The sequence below is a fragment of the Pongo pygmaeus genome, chromosome X (genome assembly GCF_028885625.2).
Source record: "Pongo pygmaeus isolate AG05252 chromosome X, NHGRI_mPonPyg2-v2.0_pri, whole genome shotgun sequence".
In the NCBI taxonomy this organism is placed as follows: domain Eukaryota; kingdom Metazoa; phylum Chordata; class Mammalia; order Primates; family Hominidae; genus Pongo; species Pongo pygmaeus.
The window spans coordinates 116,920,865-116,941,802 of NC_072396.2; the positions used below are offsets into that span (position 1 = coordinate 116,920,865).

General features: G+C 36.2%; 1 protein-coding gene and 1 pseudogene across 2 annotated transcripts in view; one reads left to right on the top strand and one right to left on the bottom strand.

Annotated features, from left to right (window-relative positions):
* Positions 1 to 20,938, bottom strand: part of LHFPL1 (LHFPL tetraspan subfamily member 1) — a 92,913-nt gene that overhangs the window by 66,755 nt on the left and 5,220 nt on the right. The gene's annotated exons all lie outside the window — the stretch shown is intronic.
* LOC129024168 (high mobility group protein B3-like) lies at positions 398 to 1,003 on the top strand (annotated as a pseudogene).

Genomic DNA, 20,938 nt, shown 5'->3' on the forward strand with positions numbered 1-20,938 from the left:
GCCTACATAGATATAAATCATTGTGACCTTGAATCAGGCAATGTGTTTTAGATATGACACCAAAAGCACAAGCAACAAAAGAAAAAAAGATAAATTGCACTTCAAAATTAAAAGCCTCTGTGCATCAAAGGACACTATCAAGAGAGTGAAAAGATAACCCACATGGGGTGGGGGGGAAGTTTTCAAATCATATATCTGATAAGGGCCTAGTATCTAGAATATATAAAGAACATGAAGGCAACGTAATTTTAAAACACCCCAAAGACTGGAGTAGATATTTCTACAAAGAATATATGCAAAAGGTCAATAACTACATGAGAGGATGCTCAAAATTATTAGTCATTAGGATAATACAAATAGAAACACATGAGATGGACTAGGGAACAATACAGTCAGGATGGCTAAAGGTGACCACAAGAAACCAAAGGGCAAGATGTCTGCTTATGCCTTCTTTGCGCAGACATGCAGAGAAGAACATAAGAAGAAAAACCCAGAGGTCCCTGTCAATTTTGTAGAATTTTCCAAGAAGTGCTCTGAGAAGCGGAAGACCATGTCTGGGAAAGAGAAGAGCAAATTTGATGAAATGGCAAAGGTGGATAAAGTACACTATGATCAGGAAATGAAGGATAATGGACCAGTTGAGGGAGCCAAGAAGAAGGACCCTAATGCCCTCAAAAGGCCACTGTCTGGATTCTTCCTGTTCTGTACAGAATTCCACCCCAAGATCAAATCCACAAATCCTGGCATCTCTATTGGAGACATGGCAAAAAAGCTGGGTGAGATGTGGATTAACTAAAGTGACAAGGAAAAGCAGCCTTACATCACTAAGGCAGCAAACCTGAAGGAGAAGTATGAGAAGGATGTTGCTGACTATAAGTCTAAAGGAAAGTTTGATAGTGCAAACGGTCCCACTAAAATTGCCTGGAAAAAGGTGAAAGAGAAAGACAAAGAAGACGAGGAGGAAGAAGAGGAGGAGGAAGAGAAGAAGGAGGAGGGGGAGTAAAAAACCTGTTTATCTGTCATCTTGTGAAGGCCTTAGAGTAGGGGAGTGTCATAATTGACATATCTCTTATTTGAGAAGTGTCAGTTGCCCTCATTAAGTTTAATTACAAAATTTGATTATGATCATATTGTAGTCTCACGAAGTGCTCTAGAAATTGTCAGTGGTTTACATGAAGTGGTTGGGTGTCCGGAGCATCCTGAAACTGTATCAAAGTTGTACATATTTCCAACACTTTAAAAATGAAAAGTCACTCTGGTGTTCTCCCTACTCTGTGTACATTGCAGTTGGAGTGACAAGGCATTTAAAGATGTTTCTGGCAGTTTTTTTATTTTTAAGGTGGTATTAAGTCTATGGTTATTGGCTAGAAATGCTGAGTTATCAACTGCATATTCTATAATTTGTAAAAAGAAAAAACAACCCCGACAAACTCTTCATGCTCCTTGCTTGGCGTTGAGGCTGCTGGGGAAGATGCCTTTTGGAGGGGCTTTAGCTCAGGGTGTGCTGCTGTGAGGCTCCACCTGTTGACTCTGCATGGGCATCCATTTAGCTTCAGGTGGTCTTGTTTCTGTGTATAGTGACATAGCATTCTGCTGCCATTCTTAGCTGTGGACAAAGGGGGGTCAGCTGGCATGAGAAGTGTTCGGTTTTTTGTTTTTAGTGAAGTGTGGTAGTTTTAAAACTGTTTTTAAACAAACTCTAGAATTCTTAATTGCTAGCAAAATAAAGAGCCACTGGATCAATGAAAGTTCAAGAATCTTCTGTACTTAAATACGATTTGCAGTGTTCTGTTATTTTTTCCCATGTTTAGAATGCTGAATTTTCTTTAAGTTAAATAAACAGTATCATACTTAAAAAAAAAAAATTAGATACCACTTTAGACCCACTAGTGTAGCTATAATAACAACAATTTTAAAAAAAGAAAATAAGTGTTGGGAGGGAGTAGAGAATTTGGAACCCTTGTACTTTTCTGGTAGAGGTGCAAAATCATGCAGCTGCTGTGAAAAACAGCTTGGCAATTCCTCAAAAAAGTCAACACAGAGTTACTATGTGACCCAGCAAGTCTACTTCTAGGTATACACACTCCAAAATCAAAGCCAGGTACTCAGGCAAAAACTTGAGCATAAATATTCATAGCAGCTATGAGTATTCACAGTGTTTATAGTTTCACAGTGGTAAAAAAATAGAAACAACTCAAATGTTCATTAACCAATGAATAGATGAAATGTGTCCATTGTATACAATGGCATATTATTCAGCCATAAAAAAGGAAGTACTGATAGATACTACAACATGAATGAACCTTGAAAACATTATGCTAAGCGAAATAAGCTAGACACAACAGGCCACATATTGTATGATTTCTTTTATATGAAATGTCCAGAACAAGCAAATCTATAGGGATAAAAAATAGATTATTGGTTGCCAGGGCCTGGGGGAAGGGACAATGGACAGTGTAGGGAAGGAAGAATCATTTTTTTTCAACTTTCATAAATTCCAGTTAAAGCAGATCCCTGTAATAAAAGGCAGAGGCAGATTAACAAGAGAAAAGCAAAAGGAAGTTTATTGCTATATATATATATAATATGTATTTATATTATGCATGTTATACATACATATTATATAGACACATATAATAGGTATTTATATAAATATATAAATATAAATATATTTCTATGACTATATAAATATATTTCCATAAATATATAAATATAAATACATATTATATTATATATATAATATATTATATAGGTATATATAATATATTATATACATATAATATATTATATACCTATATAATATATTATATACCTATATAAATACAAATATATAGTATATTCTATATACATGTTATATATTATATAACATAATTTTTATGTTATATATAATATTTATTTTATATATGTTATATATAATTATATGTACTTATATATTATATAAGATTATATATGTTATATATTACACATAATATATAATTACTTATATGTTATATATAATATATAAAACATACATATGGAAGATACCCAGGGAACTAGTAATTCTCAAAAATGTGGCTTTGAAGTCCACCTTATGTAGCACCACCAACAAACAACAGTCAGTTTTTAGAGAAGTGACAAGACAAAGAAAGAGGACTGTGAGTCTCTAGGGGTGATAACTTGTGGGAAGGTAAATAAATGGCAGATAAAAGCTTGTTAGTAAAGCTTGTTAGTAAAGCTTGTTAATGTAGATTTCTGTGTTGCCATCTCAAGGCTTATGAGAATCTAAAGTTTTCTTCAGTGGTCCTTTGTTCTCCCTGGTAGAAAGGAGAGGTGGTGTATCTTTGTCTTTGTAAATTTATATTCTGTTTTTAGACAAAAAGAGGGAGGGCAGAGAGCTTTCCTACATCTGCTTTTTCTCAGTTGCCTTCAGCTTAAGACAATCCTTATGCCAAAGAGGCATATTTGGGGGTAGTATATTCTGGTCTCCCACAGGAGAGATTGCTCAACATTTACACATCGTGAAAAAAAAGAAAAATAAATCACCATGAAAAAATAAAAAGAAAAATAATTTAAAATATTGTGAAAAAAATAAAAAGAAAAAGAAATTAAAATCAGTTTCGACACCAGAGGATTTCATGAAAAAATAAAAAATAAAATAAAAACTAAAAACATTTACAGAGTTTCTTTCAGGGCAATAAAAATACTCTAAAACTAGAAAATGGTGATGGTTGCACAACTCTGTGGTCATACTAAAAACCATTTTAATTAGGTGAATTGTACAGTTTGTGAAATATATCTCAATAAAGTTGTTATGCATTTTCAAAAACCAGGCTAATGTGACAGGAAAATAGTAAGCAAGAGGGAAAGTGACAGAAGGGGCAGAAATGGAAATTTCCTAAGGATGTCATCCTCCTATGGCCCCATGAAGGTCTAAGTCTCATCATGCTAAGTATAGGCTTAGCAGCTTCCTTAACTTCCTTGAGCTAGGCAAAAGGCCTTTTCTTTCCTTCTAGAAATTAGCACTCCAAAAGAAAGGAACAAAGAACCCTATAACAACTCAGGGAGTAAAAGAATATTTGTCCCTGTTTCTAGAGTAAAGGTAGTCCTAGTACCCTTCCTAGTCCTATAAATGCTGGAAATGTCCTCCCAACTCCCCACTCCAAACACTCTAGACACAAAAAGTGTGTCTAGAGTAATCAAAAGAAGCAATGGAGAGTAATCAAAAGAATCAAAAATGGAGAGTAATCAAAAGAATCAAAAAGTAATCAAAGAAGCAATGGAGCGAGGCTACAATAGGGAGAGGATATCCTTCTTGCCACAAAGACACGGAGGTTTGTTTAGTGGCACCCTACATCACATCAGTTCTCTCCAGAACAGTGGCCCAAGGATCACTTTGGTTAACATTAACTACATTTTATTAAATGCTTACTGTGTGCCAGGCATTATGCTAGGTGATTTTACATAGGTTATATCATTTGATTCATACAATAATCTAGTGATTATCTTACACATTTATATCCCCAATTTAATAGCTGAGGAAACTGTGGCGGAGGTGGTTCAAAACCCTGCTTAAGATTTCATAGATAATCAGAACTGGCATAGAAGTTCTGTCCATCTTAACTTGTTCTTCAGCATCACATCATACTACTTTGTCTCTTCTGACCCCCAGGAGTACTCCTATTCTGTGAGGTTATGAGAGGAAGCTCTGAGATCCTTCTAGAAGTTAGAGGTATGCTCTAAATACACTTTATTTTTTAATCTGGTTAATTTAGTGGGATAAATACACAAAGTTTTGGCCAACAAGGAATGTAACTGGCCGCCTTAGAGGAGATAGGTAGAGAATCAGAAACATCCTGTCTATACACCTTCATCAGGCCACTTTTCTGTCCCAGCTGAGGTCCATGAGAGAAGAAAGGAAAAATGTGTTTGTTATCAGGATTCCAGCTTTAATTGTTTCCCTCATCCCATGAAAACCATTATTCTGGAATTGTAGCCTAAAGTTGTCTTAGCTAGCAATCATAGCTAAGAGATACTAATCATTTACTATCTAGTAAGTGCTGTAGTAAGCACTTTTACATACATTATCTTGTTTGATCCTGACAACAAGCCTGAGTAATAGGTAGTATTTTATCCTCCCCTTTTCATGATTGGGAAAACCAAAACATGTTTACAAGAACAAACTTATCCTAGATCTCTCAGCTCATAAAAATACTGACATTGAGGTCCATTTCATACCACAGGACCCTTACTTTTTTTTCTTAAGTTTTTAAAATTCTGGTAAAAATACACGACATACGTTTTACCACCTTATGGTATTTGTCTTTTTGTGATTGGCTTATTTCACTTAGCATAATGTCCTCAAGGTTCATTGGTGTTGTAGGATATGATAGAATTTTTTCTTTTTTAAAGCTGAATGATATTCCATTGTGTGGTGTGTATATAGACACACACATATATAAAAAAATGTATATATAAATATGTATACACAAATTTTATATGTAATACATTTATATTTTGTTTCCATTCATTTTGTTTATCCACTCATCCATCTATGGGCATTTGGGTTGCTTCTGCCTCTTTGCTATTGTAAAAATAGTGCTGCTGTGAACAAGAGTGTGCATATATCTATTTGAGACACTGCTTTCCATTTTTTTAGATATATACCCAGAAGTGGGATTGTTGATTCATATAGTAGATCTATTTTTAATTTGGGGGGGAGGCTTCATACTGTTTCTCATAGTGGTTGCACCATTTACAATCCCAACCACAATGCAGAAAGGTTGCAATTACTCCACATTCTTGCCAACACAGGTTATTTTCTGTTTGTTTGTTTGTTTTTTTAATAGTAGCCATCCCATTAGGAGTGGGCTAATATCATTATGTCTTCATTTGCATTCCTCTGATGATTAGTGATGTCAAGCATCTTTTCATACGCTTCTTGGCCAGTTGTATATCATCTTTGGAGAAATGTCTGTTTAAGTCTTTTGCCCATCTTTTAATCTGGTGATTTGGCTTTTTGTTGTTGAATTGTAGAAGTTCTTTATATTTTGGATATTACCCTTTGTCAGGTATGTGATTTGCAAATATATTCTTCCATTCCATAGATTGCCCTTTCAACCTTTGATGAAAAATGTTCATCAGTTTGATGCAGTCCCATTTGTCTATTTTTGTTTTTGTCACCTGTGCTTTTGTTGTCATATCCAAAAAAATTATTCTCAGGTCTAATGTATTCTAGGAGTTTTATAGTATTGGGTTTTATGTTTAGGAATTTGATACACTTTGAGTCAATTTTTGTATACTGTATTGTATAAGACAAGGTTCCCACTCTACTCTTTCACATGTGAATACCCAGTTTTCCTAGCACCATTTTTTGGAGAGACTGTTTCTTCCCCCACTTGAAGGGGAAGTCTTTGCAACCTTGAGCATTATTTCATCATATACATGAGAATTTATTTCTGGGCTGTCTATTCCGTTCCATTGGTCTATATGTCTGTCTTTATGCCAGTACCATACTGTTTTGATTACTGTATTTTTGTAGTATGTTTTGAAATCAGTAAGTGTGAATCTTTCAGTTTGTTCTTCTTTTTCAAAATTGTTTTGGCTCTTTAGGCTTTCTTGCAATTCAATGTAAATTTTAGGATGGATTTTTCTATTTCTGCAAAACATCCCATTGGGATTTTGATAGGGATTGTATTGAATCTGTAGATTGCATTGAGTATTATGGATATCTTAACAATATTAAGTCTTCTAATCCATGAACACAGGATATCTTTCCATTTATTTATGTCTTAATTTCTTTAAGCAACATTTTGTAGTCTTCAGTGTAAAAGTCTTTCATCTCCTTGGTTAGGTTTACTCCTAAGTATTTGGTGCTGTTGTAAATGAAATTGTTTCTTAATTTCATTTTCAGATTTTTCATTGTTAGTGTGTAGAAATACAATTTATTTCTGTGTGTTGATTTTGTATCCTGCAATTTTGCAGAATTCCTTTATTAGTTTTACCAGTTGTTTGTGGAGTATTTAGGATTTTCTATATATAAGATCATGTTTTCTGTGAAGAAGAAGAATTTTACTTTTCTTTTCAATTTGGATTTTTTAAATTTCTTTTTCTCACATAATTTCTCTGGCTAGGATTTCTAAAACTATGTTGAATAATAGTGGTGAGAGAGTGGTAAGAATAGGTTTCCTTGTGTTGTTCCTGATATTAAAGGAAAAGTTTTAATCATACCAATGAGGCTGACATTAGTGTGGGCTTTTCTTATATGGCCTTTTTTATGTTGAGGCATTTTCTTTCATTTCTATTTTGCTGAGTGTTTTTATCATGAAAGGTTATTTCATCTTGTCAAATGCTTTTTCTATAATCTCAATTGAGATGATCATGTGGTTTTTATCCTTCATAATGTTAATGCCGTGTATTACATTGATTAATTTTCACATATTGACTCATTCTTGCATTCCAGGAACAAATCCCACTTGGTCATAATGTATAATTCTTTTAATGTTCTGTTGAACTCAGTTCACTGGTATTTTGTTGAGAATTCTTGTATCAATATTCATCAGAGATATTTATCTGTGGTTTTCTTGTAGTGTCTGTCTGGCTTGGATATCAGTGTAATGCTGTACTTATAGAATGAACTTGGAAGTGTTTCCTCCTCTTCAATTTTTGGAAAAAGTTTCAGGAATATTGGTGCTAATTCCTCTTTAAATGTTTGGTAGAATTCTCCAGTGAAGCCATCTGGTTCTGGATTTTTATTTGTTGGGAGGTTTTTAATTATTAATTTAATCGCCTTACTTGTTATTCATCTATTTGGATTTTCTCTTTCTTCATGATTCAGTTATGCTAGGATGTGTGATTTTAGAACTTCATTCATTTCTTCTAGGTTATCCGATTTGTTGGTGTACAATCATTCATAGTATTCTCTTAAAATCTCTTTGTATTTCTGTGGCATCAGTTATAATGTTGCCTCTTTCATTTCTGATTTTAGTTATTTGAGTCTTCTTTCTCTTTTTCTTGGTTAATCTAGCTAACAGTTTGTCAATTTTGTTTATCTTTTTTTAAAAAAACTCTTGTTGATTTTTTTCATGTTTTCTAGTCTCCATTTTATTTATCTCTGCTCTAATTATTATTTCTTTTCTTCCACTAGCTTTGGGTTTCGTTCATTTTTTTTCTAATTTCTTGAGAGATAAAGCTAAATTGTTGATTTCATATCTGCCTCTTTCTATAAACTTCTCTCTTAACACTATTTTTACTGTATCCCATACTATTTTGTATTTGTGTTTTTGTTTTCAAAACAGAAAAAAAAAATCTCGTTTTTTCTGAAAATCTTTTCTAATTTCCCTTGTGACTTCTTTGACCCATTGGTTGTTTGAGTGGTTTGTTTAATTTTCACATATTTGTGGATTTTTTTCTACTGCTATTGATTTCTACCTTCATTGCCTTGTGATTAGAAGAGAAGCTTTATGCTTTTATAATTTCAATCTTTTTGAATTTGTTAAGACTTATTTTGCAGCCTAACATGTGGTCTATCCTGGAGAATGTTCCATATACACTTGAGAAGAATGTAAATTCTGCTGCTGTTGGATAAAGTGTTCTGTGTATGTCTGTTAGTTCCAATTGGCCTATAGTGTTATTAAGTCCTTTGTTTCTTATTGATCTTCCGTCTGGTTGTTCCATTCATTGTTGAAACAGTGAGGTATTGACATTTTCTACTGTTATTTTGGTATTGTCTATTTCTCCCTTCAATTCTATCAAAGTTTGTTTTACATATTTAGAAGCTCTGGGGTTTGGTGCATGAATATTTATAATTGCTATATCTTCTTGGTGAATTGCCCTTTTATCTTTATATAATGTTCTTCTTTGTGTTTCGTAACAATTTTTTATTAAAGTCTGTTTTGTCTGATAGTAGTATAGCAACCCATACTCCCTTTTGGTTACCATTTGCATAGGAGCCCTTACTTTTAGCCTCCCATGTTATACTGCCTTCCTTCTGGCCCTTCAGTACTTTTTTCTTGTGGAGGGAGAGAAGGAGCTTTGAGTTGCTTCTAGGGGTTAGGTATGTGCTAAGATATTTTATTATTTCTCCTGTAAATCCGGTGGACAAATGAGTAAGGCCTGTGGTAATCCAGTGTAGATGGCCCCCTTAGGGAAGGAGACATGCAGAATATCAGAGAGTCTTACATACACATTTATAAGACCACTTCTCTAAAACTTCCCACTGTTCCTAAGTAACCACCCGGAACCAACAGGATGGCACTTCAACCACTCAAAGCCTTTTCAAAGGGTCCCGCTCAAAGCCTTTTCAAAGGGTCTCTGATATTACCTATCACTGAAATGAAGCAAAGCTTAAAGGACTCCTGACTCTTTCAGCCTCCTTCTTCTCATCTTTTGCCAAGAGTGCCTTGTGACCCTAAAATTCAGAGTTAGCAGTGGTCAAGGCTAGTGAAGGTCTTTGAAGTCTTTCTTATGAGGCCAGAAAAAGGAAAATATAAAATGAGGCTTCTAGCTAGATCTGTAAACAACTTATCTGAAAGTCAAGTCCTGTGAACTAACGTAACATTTTGTCTTCAGAGGAAGGCTTGTTGCCCATATCTGAGTCCCTGAGTTTCAAGGCTGTTCTTGGGACTTCCACCAAGTGGGGCCCTTCAAAGTAATCTTTGGGAGAACTGCATATAGGAAAGACCATTCATAAGCTAGGGCAATCGCAATAGAACTAGTTGCTACAGCTAAGATTGTACCAGTTACCTGCATTCCCACTTTCATCCCCCCATACCTCAGCAAGTTTTAGTTCTCACCGACTTATATCCTTTACAAAATAGCCTCTTGCAATAATGCAGATATTTAGGTTGGCTACAGCTGGCTTTGTACCTGTAAGTCTCTGATAGAAATAATCTAATAATAGGGTTTTGTGTGAAAGTAGAGAGCTGAATGACATCAAATAATCATGAGGCATCCTGTTGATTAATGGGCCAATTGTCCTGAAGTTCATCTGGTCTGAACTTGGCTAGAAACATCAAACGTGGGTTGTTACCCAGAGCAACACAACAGCAGCTCCTTATAGCTTCCATGTTATGCCAGAATGAGAAATGACAATCAAATTTTTAAATCACAGATGAGCTATAACTTTACCTGGGACTCTCATCAACTTTTCTTCATGATTCCTAAAAGATCAGCTGATCCCTAATGCATATAACCTGATTTTCCCCTCTTTGTGGAATTACCAAATGTCTAGTCTCTAAGTGTTCTCGCTCCTTCTCCAAGAAATTTCTACAAAAATTGGCCTTTCACAACAACCGGTACCAGCCACTGCAAAAAGTGCCAAATTGTAAAGACCATTGATGCTATGAAGAAACTGCATCAGTTAACAGGCAAAATAACCAGAAAACATCATAATGACAAGATCAAATTCACACATAACATTATTAGCCTTAAATGTAAATGGGCTAAATGCCCCAATTAAAAGACACAGACTGGCAAACTGGATAGAGTCAAGATCCATCAGTGTGCTGTATGCAGGAGACCCATCTCATGTGCAGAGACACACATAGGCTCAAAATAAAGGGATGGAGGAAGATCTACCAAGCAAATGGAAAGCAAAAAGAAGCAGGGGTTTCAATCCTAGCCTCTGATAAAACAGACTTTAAACCAACAAAGATCAAAAGAGACAGGGAAGGCCATTACATAATGGTAAAGGGATCAATTCAACAAGAAGAGCTGACTATCTTAAATATATATGCACCCAATACAGGAACACCCAGATTCATAAAGCAAGTACTTAGAGACCTACAAAGAGACTTAGACTCCCATACAATAATAATGGGAGACTTTAACACCCCACTGTCAACATTAGACAGATCAATGAGACAGAAGGTTAACAAGGATATCCAGGAATTGAACTCAGCTCTGCACCAAGCAGACCTAATAGACATCTACAGAACTCTCCACCCCAAATCAACAGAATATACATTCTTCTCAGCACCACATCACACTTATTCTAAAATTGACCACATAATTGGAAGTAAAGCACTCCTCAGCAAATGTAAAAGAACAGAAATCACAACAAACTGTCTCTCAGACCACAGTGCAGTCAAATTAGAACTCAGGATTAAGGAACTCACTCAAAACTGCACAACTACATGGAAACTGAACAACCTGCTCCTGAATGACTACTGGGTACATAACGAAATGAAGGCAGAAATAAAGACGTTCTTTGAAACCAATGAGAACAAAGACACAACATACCAGAATCTCTGGGACACATTTAAAGCAGGTATAGAGGGAAATTTATAGCACTAAATGCCCACAAGAGAAAGCAGGAAAGCTCTAAAATCGACACCCTAACATCACAATTAAAAGAACTAGAGAAGCAAGAGCAAACACATTCAAAAGCTAGCAGAAGGCAAGAAATAACTAAGATCAGAGCAGAACCAAAGGAGATAGAGACACAAAAAACCCTTCAAAAAAATCAATGAATCCAGGAGCTGGTTTTTTGAAAAGATCAACAAAAAGATCAACTAGCAAGACTAATATGGAAGAAAAGAGAGAAGAATCAAACAGATGCAATAAAAAATGATAAAGGGAATATCACCACCAATCCCACAGAAATACAAACTACCATCAGAGAATACTATAAACACCTCTACACAAGTAAACTAGAAAATCTAGAAGAAATGGATAAATTCCTGAACACATATACCCTCCCAAGACTAAACTAGGAAGTTGAATCTCTGAATAGACCAATAACAGGCTCTGAAATTGAGGCAATAATTAATAGCTTACCAACCAAAAAAAGTCCAGGACCAGACGGATTCACAGCCAAATTCTACCAGAAGTACAAAGAGGAGCTGGTACCATTCCTTCTGAAACTATACCAATCAATAGAAAAAGAGAAAGTCTTTGTGTGCCTGTCTTATTTCACTTAATATAATGACCTCCAGTTCCTTCCATGTTGTCAGGCCTGGGACTCAGCAGGTATGCTGTATGTCTTCTTTTGAGAAATGGCTGTTCAAATCTTTTGCCCATTTTTTAATCAGATTATTAGATGTTCTTCTATAGACTTGTTTGAGCTCTTTTCTACATTTGTCGTTAATCCTTTGTTAGATGGGTAGTTTGGAAAAATTCTCTCTCATTCTGTGGATTGCCTCTTCTCTTTGTTGATTGTATCCTTTGTTGTGCAGACACTTTTTAACTTGTGATTCCATTTGTTCACTTTTTATTTGATCACCTGTGCTTGTGGAATTTTTGCCCTGACCAATGTTCTGGATAGTTTCTCCAAAGTTTTCTTGTAGCAGCTTCATTTTGGGACTTAGATTTAAGTCTTTATTCAATTTTGATTTGATTTTTGTGTATGACAAGAGAGAGGAGTCAAATTTCATTCTTCTGCATATGAATATCTAGTTTTCCCAGCACCATTTATTGAATGTCCTTTTCCCGATGTATGTTCTTGGCACCTTTGTAAAAAATGAGTTGACCATAGATACAGGGATTTGTGTCTGGGTTCCCCCATTCTGTTCCATTGGTCTGTGTGTCTGTTTTTATATCAATATCATGCTGTTTTGGTTGCTATAGCTCTGTCGCATAATTTGAAGTCAGATAAAGTAATTCCTCCAGTTTTGTTTATTTTGCTCAGAATATCTTTGGCTATTCTGGGTATTTTGTGGTTCCATATAAATTTTACAATTGTTTTTCTGTTGCTGTGAAGAATGTCATTGGTATTTTGATGGAGATTGCATAAAATCTGTAGATTGCTTTGGGTAGTATGAACATTTTAACAATATTAGCTCTTCCAATCCATAAATATGGAATATGTTTCCATTTACTGGTGTCCTACTCAATTCCTTTCATCAGTGTTTTATAATTTTCATTGTAGAAGATCTTTCACTTCTTTGGTTGATTCTTAGGTCATATATTTCATTTGTACCTGTTGTAAATGGGATTACCTTCTTGGTTTCTTTTTCAGATTGTTCACTGTTGGCATATAGAAATGCTACTGATTTTTGTATGTTGATTTTGTATCCTTCAACTTTACTGAATTTGTTTATCGACTCTAATGGCTTTTTTTGGTAGAGTCTTTAGGTTTTTCCAAATATAAGATCATATTATCTGCAAACAAGGATAATTTTTCTTCCTTTGCTATTTGGATGCCCTTTATTTACTGCTCTTGTCTTATTGCTCTAGCTAGGCCTTCCAATACTACACTGAATAACAGTCGTGAAAGTGGGCATCTTTGTCATGTTCCAAATCTTAGAGGAAAACTTCAGTATTTCCCCATTCCGTGTGATACTATCTGTGGGTCTGTCATATATGGTTTTTATTATGTTGAGGTATGTTCCACCATGCCCAGTTTTTGAGAGTTTTTATCATACAGAAATGTTGAATTTTACTAAATAATTTGTCAACATCAGTTGAAATGTTCATATAGTTTTTGTCTTTTATTCTATTGATATAATGTATCACATTGATCGGTTTTCATACGTTGAATGATGCTTGCATCCCCATGCTAAATCTCACTTGGTCATGATGAATGATCTTTTCAATGTATTGCTGAATTCGGTTTGCTAGTATTTTGTTGATTTTTGCATCAAAATTTATCAGAGATATTGGCCTGTTGTTTTCTTTGTTTGATGTGCTTTTATCCATTTTTGCTGTAAGGATAATACTGGCCTCATAGAGTAAGTTTAGCAGTAGTCTCTCCTCTATTTTTTGAAATTGTTTGAGTAGGATTGGTATTAATTCTCCTTCATATCTCTGTTTCTCCAGGATTGGTCCCTGATGCCTTATTTAATTAACTTGGTGAGGTCATATTTTTCTGGAAGATGTTGGTACTTTTATATGTTCTTCAGTATCTGAGTATTGAATAGTTAGGTATTTATTGCAGTCTTCGCAGTCTGGGCTTATTTGTGCCTATCTTTCCTGGGAAGGCTTTCCAGGAATTCGAAGAGACTTAGGCCCCAAACCAAACAGCACTGTTGTTCTTGCACACTTGTAGAGTTACTACCTTGGTGGTCTTGGATAAGATCCAGAAAAATTATCTGGATTACTGGGCATAGACTCTTGTTCTTTTCCCTTACTTTCTCCCAGTCTCTTCCGCTGTGCTGAGATACCTGGAACTGGGATGGGTGGACACAGCCACCTCTGGGCCACCACCACTGGGACTGCATGGGGTCAGATCTAAAGCCAGCACTGCACTGGGTCTCACCCAGGACCCACTGTAACCAATACCTGGTTGCCACCTACGTTCACTCAAGGCCCTAGGCCTCCACAATCAGCAGATGGTGACACCAGCCAAGTCTGTATCCCTTCCTTCAGAGCAGCGAACTCCCCCAGACCCTGAGTGTGTCCAGAGCTGCTGCCTGAGAGTTGGGGATTGGAGTAAAAAACCTTAGAAATTTACCCAGTGTTCTATTTTACTGTGGCTATGTTGGCACTCAAACCACAAGACAAATTTCTTCCTAGTGGAACTTCCCTTTCCACAGGCAGAAGAGCTTCTCCTTGCGGCCACTAGCACCAGTTTCTTCCAGGCCAATACCAATGTTCACTTAAAGTCCAAGGGATCTTCAATCACCTTGTGGTGAATGCTGTCAGGCCTGGGACTCACCCATCAGGGAAGTGGGCTCCCCTCTGCCCCAAGGCATGTCCAGTAATGTTGACCAAGAGCCTAGGCCTAGAATTGAGGACCCCACTACCCTGCTTGGTGCTCTACCTCACTGTGACCAAGCTGGTACCTAAGGCTCAAGACAGAGTCCCCTTTACATTTTCCCCTCCTTTTCTCAAACAAAAGGAATCTTTCACCGTAGCCACCACAGCTGGGAATGTGCTGGCTGACAACTGAAGCCAGCACATCTCAGAGCCCAAGGCCTATAGCATAATACATGAGTATTGCTATTCATTCTTTGGGGCCCAAGGTCTCTTTAGTCAGCAGGTAACAAATCCTGCCAGGACTGCGTCTTTCTCTTCAAGGCAGTGAATTCCTTTTTGGCCCAGGGTATGTCTAGAAATGTTGTCTGGGAGCTAGGTCCGGGAATGGAGGCCTCATGACTCTGCCCGGTGCCCTATACTACTGTGACTGAGCTGGTATCCAAGATACAAGACAAAGTCCTCTTAGTTATTTGCTCTCCTCCCTTTTAGCAGAAGAAAGGAGACACTTTCATTGCTTCAAGCTGCACTGCCTGGGGTTGGAGGAGGAGAGGCACAAGCCCTCCTTTAGCCACCCCAGAAGGTGTCTCTCTAGGTCACATGCTACCCTAGCTCTGTGACTCTGAGCCCAGCTCAGCACTAATAGTTGCCTAGGAATTGCAGTCCTTGTGTCCTAGATTGCTTTTCAAGTTTATGTAGGACCCCAGAGCACTCCAGCCTGTGGTGGCAAGGCTTGCCAGAACTCAAGCTCTGATCACTGGGATGAGAGATTACTCCCTGGCTAGGGCCAGTTCAAATGCTCCCTCCATGGGCGGGTGCCAGCTGGGTACAGCCCGGTTTTGCTTTCTACTGTGACAGGGCATCTTCACTGAGTTCAATGTAAAGTCCTCCAGTTCCTGTGCTCTCCCTCTTCTGAGGACGCAGATTCTCTGCTACTAGGGAATGGGGGAGGGGTAGCATTGGCAATTCAAGACTGTCTCTCCTACTCCCTTTCAGTGCCCCTTCCAGCAATATGAAGTTAAAATCAGGTACTGCGATTGCTCATCCGATATTTGGTTCTTCTGATGGTGCTTTTTGTGTGTAGCTAGCTGCTAAATTTTGATGTCCCTGTAGGAGGAACAAATGGTGTAGACTTCCATTCAGACATCTTGTTCTGCTTCCCCGTTTTTAAAAATGTGTTTTTCCTTCTTAATTGAAAGGTTGATTCTTTTTTTTCCCCCCAGCTTGCCTCTTTAGAGATGCCCTCAAACAGAAAGATATGATAAACCTCTGCGTCAGGCAGAAGTGACCCTCCCTTAGGAGGTCTAAATGACAGGGAAGGTGCCCTGTGATCACCTCCTTACCGTTTTTCTTATTTTTTCCTTTAATAGTACAAGGAAAGAATTTCCATTTAATTAAAAAAAAAATCACTCTTGTAGTTAACTAGAGAAAATATGAAGCATTCATCTTTAGGTAGGGAGATTTCCTCACCAATGACTTCAAATCTTACAGTCTTAAGGTTTTAATCCGAAAGCACCTCTTCCCTGAACAATGAGTTAAACCAATGCACCTTCTTAACTGGAAGCTTGCCTTTGCAGAAGATGGTTTGCATTTCAGCCCTCTATTCACAAAAAGTGATATTTTTGCCTTACCCCTTTCCTTGCCATCTCCATCCACAACTACGATATTTGTACTCTTGACTAGACCCACCACCACAACCACCACCAACAGCAGCAGTAGCTTACAGAAAGCCACTCAAGCCGTAAATCTTCTGGTATATGTCCTAGAATCACACAGAAGAGTGATGGCCTTCCTGAGTTATTATTCATCAAAGAGATACATTTCCTTGACCTTTTTTTAGGCTTTTAGAATTTACATTTGTTCTCTTTTTATATTAAACAATAGCCTCAAAGTTATGTGGTCAACTACGGTGAACCCATGTGGGTCTTGAAAGCCAAAGATGACTTTACTATCTACCTGTTATGTAGTATTTAAATAACAGCTTTTAAAAATATTTTTTTGAATATATTTTTGTTTCTCTATGTCATCAATAACCCATTAAATCGTGTGGTCTGCCAAGGTGATGTACTGTGGGTTCTGAGAGCTCAGAGGTGCACTTGCCAGTGTCTGCCTGTTCTGTCCTCTTTAAATAAAACAGTGCATCCTACCCTTGGGTCAGGCCAATGGACTCTGACCTGGACAATCATCACAGTCCTAGGCTTCTTACTTAAGAGGCATCTACCAAGAGGAAATAATATTTCCTCAGCAAACTTTCTAAGAAGTTAATCACATGGAGGCATGAAAGGCTGGAATGGCTCAATGTGGTAGCCCACCATTTCATTTATTCCCACCCTATTTCAGTGAGAGGAAAAAACGGTTTATTTTAACAAAATATAACATGTTTTAAAACACATGTATGGCATGTACACTCAAGTTTTAGAGATTTTCTCACTGATTGATACATATTGTTCAGCCATAAATGTTTTAGACATAGTAATCATGATTCCCCAAATATGATTCCACCTAATAAACCAATGAACAATAATCTTGCATTCCCAGACCCTTTAGATTGTCTTGAAAATTAGAAATCAGCATTGTTTCCATTCTCTCCTTTTCTTGCACCCATACACCCCCACAGGAATCAATATTCCAGACTGATTCCACAGGCCTCCTTCCATGAGCTAATAGAAACATAAAGTTCAATGTCAACTATCCAGCTAGGAAAAAAAAAAAAAAACTATAGTAGGCTTGATGTATTATCCTTCTAAGGAAATGCTGTCCTAAGAAAATAAAATGAGAATAAAAAATCCAATCCACATATGTTAGTTTAAAATTTTCAGCAGTCACATTTTTTTAAAAATGAACTTATTTGTTGTAATAATTATATTTAATCCAATACATGCACAATGTTATCATTTCAACATGTAATCAATATTAAATTTGTTAATGAGATATTTTACCTTATTTGAAATGTGATATGTATTCTGCATTTACAGCATGTCATAATTCTGACCAGTGACATTTCAGGTGTTCATTAGCTATCTGTCACTAATGGCTGCCATATTGAATGGCCCAACTATAAGTAATAGTTTTTATTCTCCAGATTTTTTTTTAAATATAATTTGCATACCATAAAATTTATCCTTTAAAAGTGTACAACTCAGCAATATCTAGTATAGTCACAAGGTTGGACAACAATCACCATTATCCAACTCTGGAGCATTTTCATCTACTCAAAGAGAAATCTCATGCCTGTTAGCACTTACTCCCCATTTCTTACTCCCCTTGCCCAAACCCCTTCCTACCACCAATCTACTTTTTTCCTCTGTGGATTTGACATTCTAGATATCTCATGTAAGTGAAATTATAGAATATGTGACCTTTATTTGTCTGGCTTCTGTCATTTAGAATAATCTTTTCAAGACTTATTCATGTTGTAGTGTCTCTCAGAAATTCATTTCTTTTTATGACTGAATAATATTCCATTGCACGAACATACCACACTGTTTACCCATTTATGATGAACATTTAGGTCATTTCTACTCTTTGGCTATTATGAATAATGCTGCTATAAACATTCTTTGTACAAGTATTTTTGTGGAAATATGTGTTTATTTCTTCTGGGTATATACCTAGGAGTGAAATTCCTGAGTCATACAGTACCTTTACATTTAACATTATGAAGAGCTGCCAAAGTCTTCTCCAACAACAATATAGAAATTTTCCAGTTTCTCCACATCCTCACCAACATTTTATTTTCGGTATTTTTTTCTTATAGCCATCCTAGTGGATATAAAGTGGTATGTCATGGTGATTTTGTTTGCATTTCCCTAATAGCTAAAGATTTTTCACATCTTTTAATGCATGTATTGGCCAGTCTTATCTTTTATGGAGAAATGTTTTAAGTGTTTGCCAGTTTTTAAATTAAGCCATTTGTCTTTTTGCTATTGAGTTGCAAGTTCCTCATATATTTTGGATACTGCACCTTTAAAAATGTTACTATTTGCAAATATTTTTTCTCCCACTCTGTGCATTGTCTTTTCAGTTTCCTGATTGTCATTTGAAGGAAAATTTTAAAAATTTTGATGAAGTCTTATTCACCATTTTTTTTTTGTCATCGTGTTTTTGGTTTCTTGTCTAAGAAACCATTGCCTTATGCAAGGTCACAAATATTTAAGCCTAAATTTTCTTCTAACGGTTAGAGTTATAGTTTACACTTACATTCAGGTCTTTGACTCATTTTGAGTTAATTTTTCTAGATGTATGAGGTGAGGTGAGGTAGATGTCCAAATTCTTTCTTTTACATGCAGATATCCAGCTGTGCCAGTACCATATGTTGTAAAGACTAGTCTTTCCCCGTTGGATAGCTTTTGTACCCTTGCTGAAAATCAATTGACCATAGTTACATTGGTTTCTTTCCGAACTTTCAATTCCAATCCATTGATCTGCATGTCTTTCTTTATGGAAATGCCACGCAGAATTGGCTACTGTGGCTTTGTAATAATTTTTGAAATCAGGAAGTGTCACTCCTCCAACTGTTCTTTTTCAGGATTATTTGGCTATTTGAAATCCCTGTCATTTCCACATGAATTTTAAAATCAGCACCTCAATTTTTGTAAAAAAGGCAGTGAGGATTTTGATAGGGATTACATTGAAGCTGTAGATCAATTTAGGGCATATTGCCATCTTGAAAATATTAAGTCTTTTGACTCATGATCATGGAGTATCTATTCATTTAGGTCTTCTTAATTTCCTTCAGTGATGTTTTCTAGTTTTCCGTGTACAAGTTTTGCAATTAAAAAATGTATTCCTAAGTATTTTATTATTTTTGGTGATATTGAAAATGAAAATGTTTCTTCAATATTATTTTGCAATTTTCATTGTGAGTATATAGAAATAAAATTTATTTTTGTATACGTATCTTGTATCTCCTAACATTGCTGAACTCTAATGATATTTTTTGGATTTCATAAGGTTTTCTATACACATGGTCATGTAATCTGCGAACAGATATTGTTTTACCTTTTTCCATTCTGGATGTCTTTTATTTTGTTGTTGTTGTCATTGTTGTTACATAATGGTCATGACTAGAACTTGCAGTACAATGAGGAACAGAAGTGGCAAGAATAGAAATCTTTGTCTTCTTGGTCTTAGGGGAAAGCTTTAGTCCTTCACCATTAAGTCTATTAGCTGTAGATTTTTTATATATGCCTGTTATCAAGTTGATGATGTTCCTTTCTATTCCTACCATGTTGAATGTTTTTTTATCAAGAAAGAATGTTGCACTTTGTTAAATACTTTTTCTTCATCTATTGAGATGAACATACGTTCTCCCTTTACTGTATTCATATGGTATATTATAATGATTAGTTTTCAATATGCTGAGTCAACCTTGCATTCCTGGGATAAATCCTACCTGGTCACAGTATATAAGAATTTTTATATGTTGCTGAATTTACTTAGCTTATATTTTGTTTTGGATTTTTATTTCTGTATTCATAAGGGATATTAGTTTTTTTATTTCTTTTTTCTTTTTTTTTCTTTTTATTATTATTATTATTATTATTATTATTATTATTATTATACTTTAGGCTCTATGGTACATGTGCGCAACGTGCAGGTAAGTTACATATGTATACATGTGCCATGCTGGTGCGCTGCACCCACCAACTCGTCATCTAGCATTAGGTATATCTCCCAATGCTATCCCTCCCCCCTCCCCCCACCCCACAAGAGTCCTCAAAGTGTGATGTTCCCCTTCCTGTGTCCATGTGTTCTCATTGTTCAATTCCCACCTATGAGTGAGAATATGCGGTGTTTGGTTTTTTGTTCTTGCGATAGTTTACTGAGAATGATGATTTCCAATGTCATCCACGTCCCTACAAAGGACATGAACTCATCATTTTTTATGGCTGCACAGTATTCCATGGTGTATATGTGCCACATTTTCTTAATCCAGTCTATCATTGTTGGACATTTGGGTTGCTTCCAAGGCTTTGCTATTGTGAATAATGCTGCAATAAACATACGTGTGCATGTGTCTTTATAGCAGCATGATTTATAGTCCTTTGGGTATATACCCAGTAATGGGATGGCTGGGTCAAATGGAATTTCTAGTTCTAGATCCCTGAGGAATCGCCACACTGACTTCCACAATGGTTGAACTAGTTCACAGTCCCACCAACAGTGTAAAAGTGTTCCTATTTCTCCACATCCTCTCCAGCACCTGTTGTTTCCTGACTTTTTAATGATTGCCATTCTAACTGGTGTGACATGGTATCTCATTGTGGTTTTGATTTGCATTTCTGATGGCCAGTGATGGTGAGCATTTTTTCATGTGTTTTTTGGC